This window comes from Atractosteus spatula, chromosome 2 (assembly GCF_055471065.1).
Source record: "Atractosteus spatula isolate fAtrSpa1 chromosome 2, fAtrSpa1.hap1, whole genome shotgun sequence".
Taxonomy (NCBI): domain Eukaryota; kingdom Metazoa; phylum Chordata; class Actinopteri; order Semionotiformes; family Lepisosteidae; genus Atractosteus; species Atractosteus spatula.
In genome coordinates, this window is record NC_142707.1 from 36,827,354 (window position 1) to 36,844,574 (window position 17,221).

The following is a 17,221-nucleotide window of genomic DNA, read 5'->3' on the forward strand; positions in this document are numbered from 1 at the left end:
TGTTTATGTTTGACACCAGTTTTATCGTCTTTGTTAAGAGAGTGAATTGTTTGTGTATGTGAATGTGTGTATGCATGTGTGGATACCTCACGAGTCCAAGGTGATCTGGAAATGCAGTCTCCAGTTTCACCTACAGTATGCTGTAGATTTTGTTGTGTGTCTTGCGACTGTCACCCCATCCAATCTGTAATCCTGCTTTTTTTCCTGCACCAGTTGGGTTATGTTCTGTCTCACAATGACACACTACTTTATTGTCATACCTGTATTTCTCAGCATTTTTTCTTGCATCCAAGCAGCTATATTGAATACACAAAGAAATGTACAAAACATACAAACATTACATAACAAACGTCTAACCATACATATTTATTTCACACCACTCCTACAGGAATCTACGCAACTAAACCAGAACCCTGTAAATTTACTCCCCCCACAATTAAACTAAACTCATATAATTACATACTGTATTACCTCTTCACTTTGCACATTATCTGCTAATTGCAATTGCAAATAAACCATTGCTCATTTACAGTGAACACATTCATTGATAAGATTAGTTTGATTGGTTAATCAGGTACTTTAAAATGTCTGTTTGAATACATGGTCTGGTATTCTTAATGCAGAATGTGAGAAGGCTCTGAGGAGATACTAAAAGCTAGTCTCAACATATTCCTAATATAACCGGTTTGAATCATGTTCAAAACCAAAGATATTTTTTTCTGTTTTTTTCAGGCAATCTGGTCACATCATATCAACAAACTGTCTAATGCATTCTGATATAGGTTCATTATCATTCATCAGAGAAATTAAAGATGGAATCATCAGAAAATCTGATCATGTGGTTTGGATCACTGCAAAAACAACCCATGGATGAATAATACAGCACATACAGCTTGAGTTGTAAAATAGTTCACAAGCATTTTGTTAGATCTGTAAGAACATTATATAATTAAAAAGTGATTATTAATACCACAGCACCCACAAACTACTTCAAATGTAGTACCATTCCTTAGAAATAAACTACTTCAAATGTAGGGATCCTGCCTTTTTGGTGAAGTTAATAAAGTGCTGCACTCTTATTTAGGTTTTACTGATTCTCGGCACAGAGGCTGAAACTTGGAAACATTTGAAAATAAATTACGTTGATTCTTTTCTTATAGGATTTCATAGAATTCAGCTGGAGCAAATGTCCTTGGCATACTTACAGTATATTGTATTTTATCATATTAAACGGCAAAATAAAATATCACAAGAGGAAAGTAAGTTGGGGAGCTTCAGAGACTAAAAATATGGATTCAGTATTGCAGTGGATGGTGACATTTCTAATCTAGGCTTGAAATCTCATTCTGTCATTCCTTTCATACTGAGATCTCTGAAATGATATAAAGTATTTGTATCCCTTATGAATTTTCTAGCTCACCATATACTTATATAGTTACATTCTAATATTTACAGTATTTAAAAATGAGCACAATGCAGCTAGTGTCCTAAGATATTAAATTATATATAAATTAAATTTAACATGCACATTTTATCAACAGCAGCTGGCACCAAGTCCTCTGTGAAATAGTGGTGAGAATATGTTAGGCAGAAACTGCCAAGGTAGTTCATGATATTGATTAAATATGAATGTAACACAAACACCTGACCCTCTTTTTACCTTGAACATTATACACATTCTTATTTCATTTAAACAAAGGAATGGTTCATACACAAGTTTTACATCTTTTAACTCAATCTTACATGTTTAAAAACCCACAAAAAAAATATTTGTGGATACCCACAAATTACTGGAGCTTAACTGGGCAACAGTAGGGAGAGTGAATCAGAAAATAGATACTTGTATATCCTTGTTTACAGAGGTATTCAAACCTTTCCTATTGAGTATTAAGATGCATTTCAGTAAATAACAGCAATAACTAAAAGAGAAATATCTGAAACGTGTTGATTGCATAGGTTTGAAGAACTAAGATTTGTGAGTAGTTTGCTCTATTTATATTCCCATTCATCTTTACATGTTTTCCCGTCCCTGCTGATGAAAAACAGAACTATTACATAGCGCCAAAAAGTTGCAGTTTGTCCAGTCAAAATCTTTGTCCACATGTTTGCAGTATCACTTAAATGTTTTGTTGTACATTGAATTGGGTTTTTCACTCTGCCATACAGACCAGGTTTGTGTGACCAGTGACAGTGATATTATAATAAATATATTTCTTGACAACATAAAAATATGTGTACAAAAGTACATAGTCTAGCTACCATTTTAAAATGTAATGTGGCTGTGCATTTTTATTTGTGAAAAGGGGAATACATGCCATTAATGGAGCCTGGATTCAAGGAAGTTCTATACAAACTAGAATTTCACGGACTGAGAATAAACTAAGCAAAACTACTGGAACTGTTAATATTACAATTTATCATTGTTGAAATACAGTATGGACCAAATTAAATATTTTAATATAATTTTAATGATCGTTTGCGAACCAGAGGTGTAAATAATGGCAACTACATGAAGGCCATCTGCAAAAATAATGGGCTATACTATAGGTGATGTACAGTATAGATATCTCTATATAGTATAATATGGATATTACTTCAGGTAGTTCTTTAACTTGTGTGGCACATCGAAAATGTATTTTTTTTGTCCATGTATTCAGCTCACATTCCAAATTAAAAGTTACATGCTGTAAAGGAGACACTTTCTGTTCCATTTTCCATAGACCTTTCAAAAATAAAAAACTTAAAAAACTTAATTATTTTAGAAATGTAAAATTAATAAATGCCACTTACAGAATCCAAATACAATATGGAATACAATATAGACATTGGATTGTAATTGTAAATGTGTGTGTTTCATCTCTGTTAACTCAATTCAGAGCAGGAAATCAAAATATATAACACTATGCACAAACATACTGTACAGTATATTAAGGATCTATGAAATGTTTATACTGTATTCTTCTTGTGCTTTTCTAAAACTTTGTCTTTGTCTTGTTTTGAAAATTCCTTGATTTCCATGGCCACAGCAAAGGGTTTGAATACTTATGGTACCATGGCTTTTCCATTAAATATAAGTAGAGTATTGTATATACTGTAACAAATGTTAATTACTGCTTCAAAGTGTCATGGCTACAAGCCTTAAAGCAACAAAATGAAAGCTACAATGATCTGAATGCTGGTACAAGGCACTACACTACACTACACTAGGTGAAGGAACTGGGACTTTAAAAATTAAAAGTTTAATATCTCACATATTATCATTAAAATATCCCTTTAGGCTAAGGTCAGTATCACAGCCGACATTCCTCCCCTAGAGGGCGCTCTACTACTCCTGTCATTAGTTCCGTGATTGTTGCTATGTTCCCCAGGTGTGGCCTGTTATGTCTACCGCTATTTAAAGCCTAGCGCCTCCAGGCTTTGGGGCTCAACATTAGGGTATGGAAGTCATGAGGCCCACCTAGCACCAGGATACCCTATGTCTGTCTCCTGAGGGCATAGGCTTCATCCTCGACACCTCCCGGGGTCTGGAGAACCTTGCCACGTTATCCCAGGATCTCCATGTCGGTTGTCTGTTTGTGTTTTCCCCATTCCCAGTGATTTTAACCTTGTCATGTCTCAGGATGGATCTATTGTTAATGGACTCTTGGACTGTGCCCTGACCATCCTTCGGACCTGCTCGGATTTGGACGCCACTCTTTGTCTCGCCTGCTCACTGTCTCACAGACTGTCATTGTTATTTTGTGCACCATTAAACCCCTGTGTGTTTTCTCATACCATGCCTCCTATTTTCTCCTGCTATTACCGCAACACATAGGGTCTACCACAAAACCCGACACGGACTACAGACCCTTCCTATAACAGTCAGATCCAGAATAAGAGTGTTTACTCTCCTTTGTACTGCTCCTGGAATAGCAATGTCTTTGTTGTACTACGGTGATAGAACTTATCTAAATACTTCAAGTTAACTCTTATTAATAGACCTTTAACAAATCAATAGCATGTAAGTTTCAGGTTCTTTTACTGTAGGTACAGATTCGAAATGTTATCTCATATACAAATCACTTTAGTTAATTTACGGTAATTCCTGGTTCAGTGAGGATTATTCAGTATTACATAATATAGGGCAAATATTACATTATAAATGAGAGGAGGACCTCCAGTTCTTTAATTTAAATATTATAAATATCTCTTCATTATATAGCTATCATGAGCCATGCTTAATTTATTACTGTTTTGCTTAAGCCTTTACATGTGAAGGAAGATCAGCAAACTATTGATAAACACTTGATTTTACGTGAATAATGACAGAATCATGATGATTCCCAGTTTATTTATTTCTTTCTTTCATTTAGATATAATCAGAAGAGTGGTTTATATGCCTTCAGAAGAGAAATAGGGACTAAGTCATTTTTCTGATCTGTCAATAAACTAAATGTGTAATTATTGTAACACAGTAAATTGTCAATGTCATTAGCTCAAAAATAATTAAAACTTCATTTCCAGAATACAGTATTATTAGAGTCAATATGTGATGTATTTTTCTTTGTGTTTCTGCTTCTACAATAGAAGGCAATCAAGTCTGCTGTTGAAAATGATTTTGAGGATAATATGTCCTGATTGTGATTCAATAATCCTTTCAATAGCGATGAACTGAAGACGTAAATGTATATCTTTCATAACGGTTTTCTTTTCAGTTATTCAGGCATGCTTGTGTAGCAGTCTTCTTTATATTGATCTTAATGAGCTTTCAGTTATATAATTGAATATCTTATAAATTGGTCTTAATTAAGCGTATAAAAAAGTTATTGTTCCTAAACGTCAGTTATTTGAAGTTTCATTTATTACATTTGAGTGGTAAAACAAATGTTGTTCTACCAAAACAGAACAGAACAGACAGAACAAACAAACTCCATACCAAAGTTGTCACAGCAAGAGCCCAATGGCCCTCTAAGGATAAAGTGGTTAGATTAATGGAATATACATAAATGCTTAAAATTCCACACATAAACTAGAATTTCACACTGTGAAATATATTGAATATCTGATCATGTTCTTCTGTCCACCCATTAGTGTTTGAAAAATCCATTTATTCAGGGAAAAAAAATAAGGTACTGTAAGGAATGAACAAACAGGGGAGTAAGTACTGGAGATGCTTGTATAGGATATTTTACAATTAAAAAATGTAAAAAGATCTAAAACCTCATGCCTTGTTTTTAGTGGAGATTAAATATATCCTTATATGTGTAACGGACAGTTCTTTCCAGACCCTATGCGGACGACACAATTCGAATAGTGAGGAAACACTGGGGGAAAAGCCATGCAGGAAACGGGGATCAAAACAGGGGGGCGTGTCCTTGGTGTGCTGGTGTACAGGGGGGTGAGTCTGGGGCAAACAATTCAGTAGAAATCCAAAGGGGGAATCCAAAACGAAAGCAAAAGTCCAAAACTGGGAGGTCCATCCAAAAACAGACAAGATAAAAACTAGAACCGGTTCGGAACCGGCGGAACGGGAACGGGAACAGAGATTAAAACCTTAACGGGACCAGGTGCCTCCAGGTCCCAGACTCGCACGATACAGAGATCAGATGCAGAGCCTGGATTAACGTCAGCGCCTGGCTTTTAAGGTGGACTGGGAACAGGAGACAGGTGCACAAAATCAAGTCCAAAGTGAAAGGGCCGGAGCGCCCTTAAGGGGGGAGGGACTACAGTCATGACAATATGCTTACATATTCCTGTACAAGCACATCACTGCAAATGTTAAAACCACATTTGATAAAAGTTTATAAAGCTGTTTAAGTCAACAATGTGACATAGCAGTATCAGTTTCAGATGGTTTCTGTCTACCTTTTTCAAGGAATTAGTTATTTACTCCTTCTCAGATTAATTCTCATCAAGTAAAACACATTTTACTTCCAGCAGACTAATTTTGGAATGACTTTCCCAAAGTTCACTTTTGGGAAATTTTAGCACCTTGCCTTAGTATTCAGAACCAGCCCAGATGGATGAAACTAAGGTTTCTCTTTCATTGTATATACACTAATTAAAATTTAATATTAATAATTTTAAAAAACTCTTAAGTTGTTCTTGATGTACAGTATCTTGCTGTATGACACTCAAGACATGGATAGTATACATTGGCTGAAGATGCCAATGAAGTGCCATTTGAAGGATGACAAACCTGAACAAGGAATTGTAGAACAATAAGTCTTATATTACATCAGCTCAGAACCTGCCCAGAAGGTTACTCAGGAACTCTCTCTATGTATACCATCTGGGAATAAGAAACATCACCACCTACAGTACATGGATGATCTAAAGCACTATGCATACTGCAAATCTAGACCAGTTGCAGAGTATGGTCATGCTCCTGCATAGGTTTAGTATTACTTTTGCAGTAGAATCTGGGTTGGATAAATGCATCACATGTTATATTTGTTGTAGGTTATGATAAGAAGTGTTATAGTTGTGATATAGAAGTTGTACATTATCATAACATAGAGGTCAAAGGTTGCTTGACATGATTTACCCGCTGAGTAAACGGGAGGATGGACCCTATGCGGTACCTTAGGGGGTATGGAGATAAGGAGGTAGTTTCCCCAGCAAACGAGGGATAGACAAGTGGTGGAGTCGAAGGTGAGTTCTGTGGTTCGTAACGAGTAGGTCGGTGAGAAGGCTTCCAATCCAGGAGATGGCAAGGCAGTAGACGTGCTCAAAGGGGAAGTTCCGAGATTCGTAACGAGTGAAGATTAGGTTTAGAAAACAAAGGGGAGGTAGGAGCTCCAAAGGACGACTAATACCAGCCAAAAGTATCTGAAGCAGTTGCCTAACATCTGTAAACTGGATGTTTAAGAAGTATTTACTGCCACATTCTGGCTTATTATCAAGACCCATATATTGATACACAAAGCAAGATTTAGAGAACCAAATAACAGCTGTATCAATACTATTCTTGTGTATACCCCCGGAGTCTTCACATGGTCCCAAATGTCTCTATATACCTTAAGTAAGAGTAAATCTAACAGAAAATCACACACACTATCCTCCTGCATCTGTTACCCAAATGTGCCTCCCAATAAACTATGGTGTCAGGGGTTTATTAAATTGTGCACATTTGTACAGATTACAGGAATTGTGAGCTTCATGAGTGTTTCCAAAATATTACCTGACCTGAAACACATCTACCCGCTAAAGAACATGTACAGTGGGTGATACTGATTGTATGTCTGATTGTAAAATTAAACGTGTTGCAGTAGATGGTCAAATATCTGAGGCTCAGAAGAACTTTGATAGTGCCAGAAAGCCACTCTCTTGGCTCTGTCTTACATTTTGTGTTGGATCTTGCCAGGTTGTAGTACAGTACAATTGGTTGGCAGGCATGGCCTTTAGTCATATTATTCCCATTTTGGAAGAAAAACGAGACAATAATAACAATTCTGTGAACTTGTACGGTAGTTTTCACCCAATATGATCCCACAGTATGTTACAAGTGGGAATCAATCAATTAATTTTATATAGCACCTTTCAAACTAGAACATTATTAAGGCACTTTAGATTGATATGCATATACATGCGGAATATTGTAATTATTAGAATAAAATGAATAACATCAACGATTCATTTTAATATATATATATAAAATGATTATAAATTCAGATTGTGAATTCCTTGTCAATGAATTATTTTTGGTAGTATTTTCAGGGTTTATTCCCAACAACATGCCTTAGCTGTCATAAATTCAATGAACACTTATTATTTCTTTCCTTGATTATTTTTTCCTAATAACAATTGGAGACACAATATCATCAACCCTGCTGTATGTTGAGACAGTTAATTCCATTTGTTCCATAAAAATGTCAAGGAGGTTGCAAACAGCTACATTTACATGTTTTATTAGAGTCACTACCATTTTTTGACTCAATAATGAGTTGAAATGACTTGTTTGTGAGTTTAATCTGCTGAAGGAAATCAATATTATCAGTTCTGCTTTATGTCTACACTGAGTTTACCATTCAATTTAAACAATGCAAAATGGGGAGAAGGGAGAAGTTCAAACTTCATAATGAACAGAGTATTAACAGGCCTCATTAGCTGTGATGAACCTCTGCATCATGCTTCTGTCAGCATTGATTACCTTCTCCGTTTATTTTTTTGCTTATGTGTCTTCACATTATACAGCTCATTGAGGTGGATGTATAGTTTTAAAAATGTAAGGCAGGTTATTAATTTACAAACCTGCCTGACTGCTGGCAGCTAATTGATCTATTGATCTCTTCCTACCATGTCGTGAAAGAAGCATCAGCTTCTGAGCTTATGCCAAGCTCCCACAACAACTGGCACAAGTCGCTCCTCCACAAACTTTATGACCTGTTCCAAATCTTTTGGAATTCAGAAGTGATATCTAAGTTTTCTCAAAAGCATGTTAATTTGTGGCACAATTCTGTAAAGTACTAGAACTAGCATCCTGTGCAAATAAGTTAAATGCATATATCAAGAGCATATTCATCATCACAATCTGAACTCATAAGACTGTTCAGTGTGAAGGGAAAATTAACTGGGAAAAAATCTTATAGCGAGAAGAACAAACTTAAACACTATGAGTGTCTTCTGCATAATGTCAGTCCTTCAATGGTAGGAGAATGCCTATTGGTACAAGACTAAAGTTGTGCTACCAACAGTTCAATCACTTTCAATGTTTGACAGTCTTGGGTGTATTCTGTATACACTTGAATAAACATATTCAGCTAGTATTTGACAATGAAGCCACATCTCTGGAAAACTGCCTAAACTTCTGTTCTGAGTTGGTCCTTTTTGGAAATAAAATTGAAAGTTAAAGTAGTCTAATATGACAATGAAGGAAGCGCATCTAAAACACTAATTTAGGCCCATCCCACTTCCCTTTACAAGCATAAGGTCACAAAAAATTAAATCCATCTTTATTTAGCTCCGGCAAACCACACAGCTCTTGAGAGTGTATGTCCACTGACAAAAGTAGTGCTAGAAAGGACCAGTAGCAAACAAGAAAAATAAGTTGTAGATACAGGTACACCTCAGGATGTACAATAGTGTCTGATACAGTATGTCACAATTATACGTAGATCCTCAAAATCCATTCGATTAGATTTTTAAAGACAGAAGTTCTACTAATCCCACTATAGCTATTGTGATCATAATTATGTACCAAGTTTTAATTATCTTGCAAAACATTTTTTGTACATTCCTGCAATTTGAAATGAGAAATATGACTTGAAAACATCTATTTTTGTAATCAACAGGGACTTGTTGTCTAGACTACTGTTGTGCATCAAGGCCACCTTGAGGCCTTGGAGAGAAGATGATGTAAGATAATGAATTAATGTCCTGCATGGAATTCTGTCTCAGAATTGAATAGAAGAATCCTTGAAGAATCAATTTAACAGTTTGTTGTTCTATATCTAAATTCTAAATAGGAGACCATTCTTTATTTTATTAAGCTCACATTTAGTTTTGGATATCTAAAAACAGTAAAGAACTATATTTGAAGTTACATAGAATCTCAAATTAAAATACCTAAAAAAGCACAAGCAGGATGTACAGTATTCACTGTCAGCATCTTTCATGTAATATGGTTATAAAAAGAGTTCTTTCAGATATTCCATTACATAATTATTTTCCCTTGCTTTTCCCATTGCTTACTACCTATTAGAGACTACTTCGTGTTCTGTTTTTTAAGCACCCCTAACTTCATTTTGGCATTTGATAATTTTACATATCATGCTTCTCTTATTGGCTTAATATAGATGGCTTATCATATTAATGTCCATCTTTGAAGATCCGCAATAGCTCACAACTTTCTGTAGTAAGTTCACTTACCTGATGTTTTCTATTACAAAAACTTTACTTTCAACAAGTTTTGTGATATTAATGTTAAGATGCTGAAAAATATAGACAATATAGACAAAAATATAATACTGCAAAGACCTGAAAAAAGGGAATAGCATAAAACTAGGTCTACAATATTTTTATGTTTAATAAAACATGCTAACACAAACATAATTGAAATCATTTAAGTGTCTCTTGTTTGAATACACAAGTGAATACACACTTTTACATAACCCACATGCTCCAATGTTCTACTTGAAATGAGTTTATAGTTGGGTAAAGTTCTAGGGTAAGGATAACTGTCGAAAATATACAGTATAACTACATTTCAAAAGCATATCAGTCAATCTGATTGATTGATTAATTGATTAGAAAATGTTTTCTTTCCCTAACCAACAGTAGCATATATATGTAAATGGCTCACACCTGAAGAAGGCTCCACGGACGAAACTTTGTGTTCTCTTTCTTCTTTTTTTCAGCATGGAAAAAAAGTATTACTTGTTCCTTTGCAGCTTACGCATGCTGACGCAGCTACCCACCTGAAACCTATATATATGTTGTAGCGGCGAGGCTTAATAATAAGGCAGAATTAAGTGTTTCTGAGCTTCCCAAATGAGGCCCCATTTCTCTGTTCATCTCTGTGGTGCAGCCACAGAGAGACCATTAGTGCAGGGTGATTTAAGGTCCTAGGACAGCTCCCAAAGGGGGATGCACTTAGCTAAGCCTGGCTATCATGATCAATGGTCATCCATTGGCGCCTATCTGTCTAGGGAGTGCCGAATGGACATCTGGACTGCATTCCTAAGTGTCAAGAGTAAGTGACTCATATCTCACCTTGATCAACCAATCAGGGACTGGTAGGGCTGAGTAACCCACGTGGGACTCTGATGCCCATGGAACTTTCAGCCAATCAATGAGCTGAAGTTCCTCCAGGTAAAAACAGGCAACACAGAGAGCCTGTGAGATTCAGATTCGGGAGATTCAGTAAGATTCAGGAGTGGACTTCTTTGGACTGTTCTAAAGGGAATTCAAAGGAGAATTCCAGGGCAGGATGGCCCAGGAGCAGAAGGCTCCCAAGGGCAGGACATTCTCGCAGCGCGCCTCCTGACCATCCTGAGACTCAGCCCGGACAACCACGGAATGGCCAGTGTGTCCGAGTGCCAGAACTTTCCTTTGGTCTAAGAGTCTAGAGTGGAGGTTGCCAGAGAGTAACCAGCAGCAGGCCTCGTGAACAGGTCGGAACTGTGGACAGCTGAATCACTATTCAGAACTAGCGCTTCACCAGGAACGAACCGGTCCCCTTCCTGACTTGCTGGGATCCACAGTCATCTTTTCCCCTGTGCACAAACTTTGCTAGTTAAAGCCAACACTAACTAGCCGGTCAGTGAGCATCAGCAGCGCACCGTCGCAAGCCGCACAGCACAGCCTGGCACGGAGCCAGAGAGCGCGGATTGGACAGCAACAGCCTGCAACTGTTTCTTTGTGCCCGCAGGAGATCTGAATCCCAAAGATTGGATGAGTATTCAACTTCAATGCATTACAGCTCGAGAATTCAATTGTTATCCCAACCAGTTGATATCAATTTAATTCCTAAGAGTTATGTACTTGTTTTGAGTATCTAATGTAGAAGTTATAACCAAGTTCATTTATGAAACGGTCTTAATGAATGATATACTGAACGTATGTCCTCTTGATATATGTAACTCTTTGTAACTGATTGAATATATACCTTTTGTATTCGGATAACCCTCTCGATAAGATCTGTTAGGTTTACATGCATATTCTATGTATTAATAAATGTATCCTCGTGTATTAGTACCTGTGTGTGTGCGTTGTTTGAGTTATGTCGCGTGGTTGGATTCTAAAGCCATCAAAAGAATCAACTTTGTGATTTACTGCGACAATTAATAATTGTCTCAGTAAATGCCCAAACCCTACAGAACTGGTGCCTTCAGAGAGCCACTACATTACATATTTGGCGTCCCTGAACGGCTACGAAACACTACAATGTAAATGCAGCTTATTTCTTTTTTAAGACTAGATTTCTAAGGCCACAAAGAGTTATCATTTGTTCCTAGATCAGAGGCCAAAGCTTGTATGATATTTTATGATAAAAAAGTTTGCAGTGTAAAAGTCATAAACTTAGATCCATATCTCTCCAACTGCATTCAAAGGGCAAACCAAAGCAAATGCTACTAAACAAGAAGTAAATGTAGATCATGAATACTTATAGAATTGTAAGTATTCAATATAATTTTATAAATATTATTTTGATCACTATGTAGCAGGTAAAATATCCAGCATTTGCATATAATATTTTATTTAAATTAATTATATTGCTGTCTTTGATGCTTTAAGATTTTAGGATACCAAGCTGGTTTTTAACCATCTTTGTCACAAAATCAAGGTACAGTATAAGTATTCTAATTTCTTTTCATGTTTAAACACCATGTTTGTATTACATTTTATATCTTCAGAAGTCCCCACACATGATAAAGGAACAAATTATTGTTCTTGCTGCTGTATAACAGGTCATCAAGGCTTTAGACAAGATTAACATCAATTTGCAAAAAGCATAATGTGACCCTTGATGTTGAAGGTTTTCTTCAATGAGAACAACCTTGGTACTGTAGATGCTGAGGTTAGGTCTACTTTCACAGCAATTTAGCTTTAAATGGACTATGATAAAGTATCTATGGAAGATGAAAATCTTTTCCACACTCATCTGAGAATATCTCATATGCATTATTAATAGATCACATGTGATTATTGATGTCATATACAAAACACTCCTGGTGTCAAGGTAAGCAATATTCCACATGTTTTGCATCATGCTGGTAAATTCTCAAGTTTCCAGAAAACCATGATCTTCCGTGGGAAAAAAAACAAAACTTAAACCTGATCTACTCTAAATCTGACATAATTTCCAAACAAAATGAAGTAAAAAATAGAATAAAACGTATCCCAGAATAAATGATACTGTGGGATTTTCACCACTTGTGTAAACTGAGATTGGTGCAAATAAATTCACAGATGAATTTAAACATTTGTCTTAAACAATTGATATTGACAAGTTGTCAAAAACAAAAAATAATACTGAATACCCAAACACTAAAAATGGAAAGCCTGGGATATATTTGAGTTCTCCCCTTAGACACTGTAAATTTGTAACAAACACATTTTGGATATATTTTGGGCTTATTACATTTTTATAAATGTCTATTACTATTGGTTATAACTTGGTATTCTCAGTAGTACTGTAGGTAGATTTACAGAGTCATAGAATGCATGGCTTGCCATTATCCGGTTTTCCATAATCATAACCTAGGAGAAAACCTCAGTCTGAATTCCTGGGTCCTCTTATTTTTTATACTTTTGTCTCCATTCTGCAATGCAAGTCAGTGTCGTCCCCAGGGGCTGCAGGTGGGACATCCCAGTTTTAAGATGATTTTTGTATGTTGGTGTAAAAGGAATAGATGCAACAAACAAATCATTGACATCTCCTAAGGTTTGAAATGGGGATTTCAATTTTATATTTGAAAAATGTTCCTGAGACAACATTTGGAAAAATGCATTTGGACATGTATTTGGAAGTGTTCCTCACCATCAAATGATTAATCAGAATTTTCTCCATAGAGTAAAATGAAACTTAATACTTAGTGTTGTTTTCTTTTCCTGTTTTAAAATTTTTAAAACTTTTTAACTATCAAGACACCAACCATGGATCCCAGTTGTTGTGTCAAATGTGTATTGTATATTGTCTGAAGAACATACTGTAAGTAATGTTAGAAATGAGGGAGGACCCACTTACTGTAATTCGTTTCATTATTATTTTTTTGTCTGGTTGTCATACAGTGCTCCAGTGCACAGCACTCAGTCCTAACAGCAGGTGGTACATCGTGGATGGCTTTAATAAAGTAAATCAGTGACATTTACCAAGAACAAGAAGCAAGATGTCAAAATGTATTTGCTACACTGACCATTTTCTGACAGCTACAGTATAAGATTTGTCACATGAAGGCTAAACAAACACGGAGATGCTAGTATATACTTGGCATGACACTTTTTATTCCACAATGACACCACTGTTCTACTGTTTCAAAATTCTGTTTGCCTTTTTCAAGTCAAAATTTCACATTTCCTGTCACAGCACATTCTTTTGTAGCTGAGTGTGTAGTGTGTATATAATCCTGAAGGAACATGATTGATTGAAGGGAGGTCTTTTTAAAGCACCAGTACCTGAAATTGAAATGAGTTCAATTAAAACAATAATTAACTAATTTAGGTTGTTAGTCTGCTGCCAACACACTGGTCCAGGATTGGACACCCCTGGTCTGTACCATGAAAACAATGTTTGTAGATAGCTATGATTGATATTTTAAAGCTAGAAATAGGAACATAACTTTTGAAAGTGAAAGAAACAGTATAAGAGCATATCAAAATAAAATTACTCATTGCACTCTATATCTCTAAGAAACCTTTAAAAATAGTTATGAATGAATATAAGTATGCACAAAAACCTTTGTCACACAATGCCCTGAGCAAGGCCAAAGTAGGTCCGTTTTATACCAGACTAGCTCTGCCGCAAAAGCACCCAAGCAAAACAAGTACAGTCTTTTAAAAACTGCTCCCAGTCCCCCACACCAGAAAACAAAACCCCAAAAAAGACAAAAAACTAATTATTCAAATAAAGGTAAATCCTCCTTATCTCACATCTCACCTCTCACCTCTCACCTCTCACCTCTCTCTCTCAGCTTACAATAGCTTGTAAGCCCCTCCCCTTTTGGAACAAACCATTTTTCTAATTCAAAGTATGTGATTTTCCCATTTGCTTAAATAACTCTTGAGAACTGGGGTTAGGTTTGGCCTTCTGAGGCCACCATAGGCTGACCCATCCCGGAAGTACCAACACCAAACAAACAGTGAGTATCATCCATTAAGAGCGCTCTCCATTAACACCATAGTACTCACTCATACCTGTGTTTAAGTATATGAATGTATATGAAATTAAGTATGTTTATGTATGTGAGCCTAAAGAAGCAGATGAGTCAGTTAGCTCAAAAGGTCATGTCAGCATTTGACAACCTACATTAGCTCAATATTGTCTAAATTGGACCAATTTGACAGCTTCTTCCAGCTCTTCTGTGGGACTCAAACTGGACACCCCTTCCTCAGCTACTGCTTTGCTTATGAGGCCCTTGAAATTTAAATCACTCTGTAAAGTTAAGATAATGTAGGAATATACAGACATTTCTGTGAAACTGGAAATTTCAAAGAAATTGAAAAAAAATAATTACCTCAGTTTTTGTTAATGCAGCATGTATTTGCATAAAAGAAAAAAAAAGATTATTTAGAATGTAATTAAAATTGCATGCACATAACATATAGACAGGACTCAAAAATGAATTGCAATAGTTTATAAAACATGTCTTTTGATATCCAATTGCGGTGTGGTGCAACTTTCTGAAAATGTTTTGTGGCTTAATTCTCTTTAAAAATATCTAGCATTTCACTTTTCCAATAGTATCTTTACCCACATTCAAACAAAGCCAAGAGAAACACAGTACTACCCTCAGACACAGACAAAAAGGAACAAATGATCAATAAATATTGATTCACAGTTGCTCACTGGAAAATATTGTGAAATATGAAAGAGAAGTGATCCTGAACTCCGGAAAGCCTATTTACATAGTAATAACTTCTGCTGTATTTGGTTGCTTCATTTTCAATTGAAAAAAGAAAGTGCTCTTCTCATTAGTAAGCTTCAAAGTAAACAGACCATGACTTTGGTTACATATGTCAATAAAGACAAGAGAATTTTAACAATATGTCCAGTGTCATTAAAGAACTTGCTACAGCTGACTTAAATGAACTTAATCTGGTTTGTAGCATATTTCCATAAAAAAGTTTACATGGATACATTTTCATGGGGAATTGTCCTGTGTTCTTTGTTTTCTTCCATCATTTACATTACTTTGTTGTATTGTTTGTGATATCCTATATTTTCTTGTGCATTAACAATGTATTATTATATTGGACTACAGTAATGCATTTTTGCCATCAGAAATATTAATCGATTACAGTATTGCACAATGATTAAACAATTCATGAAGGCATTAACATATTGTAAATCACACAGTGCCTTGGAAATTCAATAGTGCTGATATCTGAATTATAAAAGAACTGGAAATTATAAGTTCTATAACATCTCTACAAAGAAATGATTGGGACAAAAAACGGGTATTGTTCTCTTCAACATAAATTTTTAAGCATAAAATGAGATGTACTTTGCTTCATGGAGCAAACATTTGACTAAGATCCATAGTTTAGAATAGTATTTCACTATGCTCTCTGTGGAAGTCTTATTATTAACTTATTAATTTTGAAACAGTACAGAAATATTATCTGATAGCATAATATTTGATTGATTGCAGTGATTGTTTACGATGCTTTTGTCATGGTTGAGTTACATAACAAAAGAAAATATAATAAGATCGCTTTGTTGTCCATATACAATTTCTTGTATTTAGAAACCCCAACTTACTCTCCATGAGACACAGACAGGGAGAAGCTTGGGGTCAGAGGACAGGGTCAGCAATTTATACAGTGCCCCTGGAGCAAATGGGGTTAAGGGCCTTGCTCAGTGGCCCAACAGAGTAGGAATCCTCTGCTGGCCATGGGATACGAACCAGCAACTTTCCAGCCATAGGCGCAGATTCTTAGTCACAGAGCCACTGCACTGCCCATATAGCTAATATCATAAATGAAAAGGTATAGTGAAAGCAAGGTTTTTTTGTAGAAAATGCAGAGTAAGCAATAGTAAACAAGGTTTTTATTTGATTTACTACAGGGATCTCCAACCATGGTCTCCAATTCAGTTGGTCGTATAGGCCTCCAATGTTTAAAGCAGTAATCTATTCAGAAAACGCTGGTTGTTAATTGCTGAAAAGTTTAAAGATTGCAGATCTGTATAATCTTTATATTTTAAAATTAAACAAATCACATTTGACAGATCACAAGGGAATTTTTCCATGTTCTTACAAACCGGTGATTGAAGGTGATCTACACCAGCAGGATTGGGGCTCTCCAGGACCAGGTTTGGAGATCCCTGATTTATTTATGGAGTTCTCTTATTTTGTTACACACTTTAAACTTTAAAATATAACCAGACACTCTGGCCTTCTTTGCAGTATGAATACTGGAACACAGACATACTGTACATAAAAATTGAATGTGCCTTTGTAGGGAGAGAGAACTCTCACTTATTGCATGGGTGATTTTATATGTTTTACACAGAATGAAATGAGGGCAGAGAATTAAACCTGCAGTAAATGGGAGCAATTTTTTCTCCAATATTATGTTT

The 17,221-nt window shown here is 35.8% G+C and overlaps 1 protein-coding gene across 1 annotated transcript in view; it reads left to right on the plus strand.

Annotated features, from left to right (window-relative positions):
- Window positions 1-17,221, plus strand: part of sntg2 (syntrophin, gamma 2) — a 375,695-nt gene that overhangs the window by 20,564 nt on the left and 337,910 nt on the right. The window lies entirely within an intron of this gene.